This window comes from Polyodon spathula, chromosome 24, assembly GCF_017654505.1.
Source record: "Polyodon spathula isolate WHYD16114869_AA chromosome 24, ASM1765450v1, whole genome shotgun sequence".
Taxonomy (NCBI): Eukaryota; Metazoa; Chordata; class Actinopteri; order Acipenseriformes; family Polyodontidae; genus Polyodon; species Polyodon spathula.
The window spans coordinates 10,063,328-10,066,336 of record NC_054557.1 but is presented as its reverse complement, the minus strand read 5'-3'; positions in this window follow the sequence as shown (position 1 = coordinate 10,066,336).

Here is a 3,009-nt window from a genome sequence, read left to right as displayed (position 1 = left end):
CATAATACATATACAATTCTACTGTTGGATTTATGCATATGTTCCTTATGATATACAGTATTTGGCTGGCTTTCCAGTTTGTAGCACCTACTAGCCCTGCTGCTGCCTTCCCCCATGCACACTACTATATATATATATATATATATATATATATATATATATATATATATATATATATATATATATATTGTTTGTTTTGTTTTAATGATTTGTATTTCCTTGAATCAATTATTTAAAAATGTTCCGTGTAAATCCTAAAGCAAGTATTAGAAACAAATACATATGTGGTTGGTGTCTTTAAAAGATGACTAAGAAACGTCCTGCAGGGTCAGAATGTAAACAAAGTATCATGTGTCAATAGCTTGAAAATCTGTAGATTGCCTGCAGCAGTATTTCATTTTGCCATTAGATGGCAGGCTTAAATAGCTACTGTTTTTTGCTTTGATTTCTTTGGAAAGTTTGCTTTCACATGGCTCATTCAGTTATATTTTAATGGTACAATAATTATACGCAGCACATGGTATACATTAGGATGTTGTTCATTATGTTATAAAATAGTTAATTGTGTCTTAGGTCATCGATGATAGACGTCACAAATTAGTGCTTGTAACAGTTTCCATCGTAACTTAGCTTTGATTTTTATATATATATATATATATATATATATATATATATATATATATACTATATATAATATACACAAATTTTAAAACGATTGAAGCTTTTCAGACTAGGCAGGTAAATTCTTCCTTGCTGGATACAAATAAATATTAGTATGAGTGAACAATGATTGAGGAATTAAACTTTTTTAAATCAGGCAAGTATTTGTTTATCCACATCATTTAAAAAGTTACTGAACTGCATTCTTAACCCTTGTTAGACCATCGTGTGCAATGGAGGCTCCACAGCGTCACCAAACCAGCTTTACAACAAAATCATTCCGACCCAGCCTGTGCCAATTAGAAAGAATTGTAAGACATGAGAAGAACAAGTGGTATAAAAGTAAAATGAAAAATATATAACAATTTCTATGAGAGGATGTCTCTTCCAACATCTCCCAAGACGTCTCTTTTGATATTTGCACATCACTGCATTTCTTTCCTATGCTTCAGCAGTAACCATGTTTCATTAGCTAACATCTGAAGTCTGGCAGGTATCAAGTTGACATGGGCTGTAGGGGAAATAGACATTTGAATAAATATGTAAAACAAATATTTGTATTCAAAGAAATGACGTGTGCAACAAATTCCAAACTAATTGTATGTGGTATACTAATGGTAATCAAAACTCTGTTCAGGTTCATGATTTGTCTGGAGCGTTGATTAGAATCTGTACAATGCTAAAGATGCCTTGTTGTCTAGTCTTTGTTTTATGTTTTAGATACTTATATTTCCACACAATAGCCCAAAAATAGGACCTAATAATAAGAGTTTACTGTACAACACAATATCATTTGCTTTACGTATTCAAAACACAAAACAATGCTAAACATGAGACTACATTGGCATTTCACAATTATACTATTTTCCGTTGTACTATTTATCAAGAATTGTGAAGCATCCAGATTGTTCCTGACATTTAAAAACCTATGCATCAGCTACATTAGCAACACTTTGCACACAGCTGTAAACAGCAAATATTTGCATTGGGAGATATAATCAAGGAGGAGAGAGTTGAATTGAATACAATACTTAACATACTGTTTAAAGAGAGGCTGGTACAGTTTCTAGTAAAAACACTGACTTTCCCTCAAGCTTAGTCATTTGCATGTATTTTAAAAGACATACAAAGGCCAGAATATATTCAAAAATATCTGTAAAGCAAAGATAACCTGTCTTCCACTTTTTTTTTTCATTTATATTCGGTGCTTGCATTTAACAATTCAGTTTAATCACTTCTTTATACATTGCGGATTTAATCAAAGAACACAAATATAAATAATTTACTTTTAAAAAGTGTAAAATAATGTAAAAAATGAAGCATATCCAGCACAAAAGCCCAGTTAAAAAGCGTTTGAAAACACAATAAGCCTACATGCATTAACATTGTCCAACGCGATTCCCATTCTAATAATGTGGAGGACGTATTCTTAGTATCACAATAACAACAGGCACCTGAAAGTGACTGCCGTCTTTAGTACTGAGAAAAATATAGCGGTTTTTTGTTTGAGATACACCACTGCCACGTCAGCACAACGAAGACTGTCCCAATAAATGACTCAGTTAATCCTTATTCACGTTAGTTTGCTCTGTAGAAAATATATTAATCTTTTTCCATTCCAATAACATTAGAGAGCAGAAACTTGAGGCGTGAGCTACATACCAGCACCACCGGACACAATCGGCATTCGATACCAACACTGATTTTTTGACAGATCGAAGGGTGTAACGTGGCTTACGTCAATACTCAGAGATTGAAGTGGTTAATTGTATTACACAGACCACACAAGATACCGAGGCTAGGAAATAAAACTAGAATGTGCGTTTAAAAAGGGGGGAAAAGGTTGTACGTTCGTTCTCCATTACTAGTGATTATGGTGTTTTCGCTAAAATAACATCATGCTACTGTACGTGACTGACTTATTGTCACATGAATATGATTTTCAGACACTCTGAACATGTGATAAATTGACTTTCTTAGTGAAAAGGTCTTGTTACTAAACATACACTTTGAACACATTTTAAAACAAACAAACAAAAAAAACGCATAATATAAGTCTATTACCTGTAGTACCGTATATTGGCATATTTATTAGTAGGTCCATAAATAGCCCAATAACTATCACCAGGTAGGGCAAATTTGACAATACGGTATTTCTATATTTGAATCTACTCAAGTTTCGCTCATCAATATGCGTCAAAAAGCCTATAATGTTAAAGCACGTGGCGACAAATTACTGAAGACTTTCTTACCTGGGCAGTGACGAAAAAAAGCCGTTTCCATGGTAGCAGGTTCATCCGAGGGCTGAGTTAGGGAAGTGACGATTGAGGCAAGCGGTTGTTGGGACAC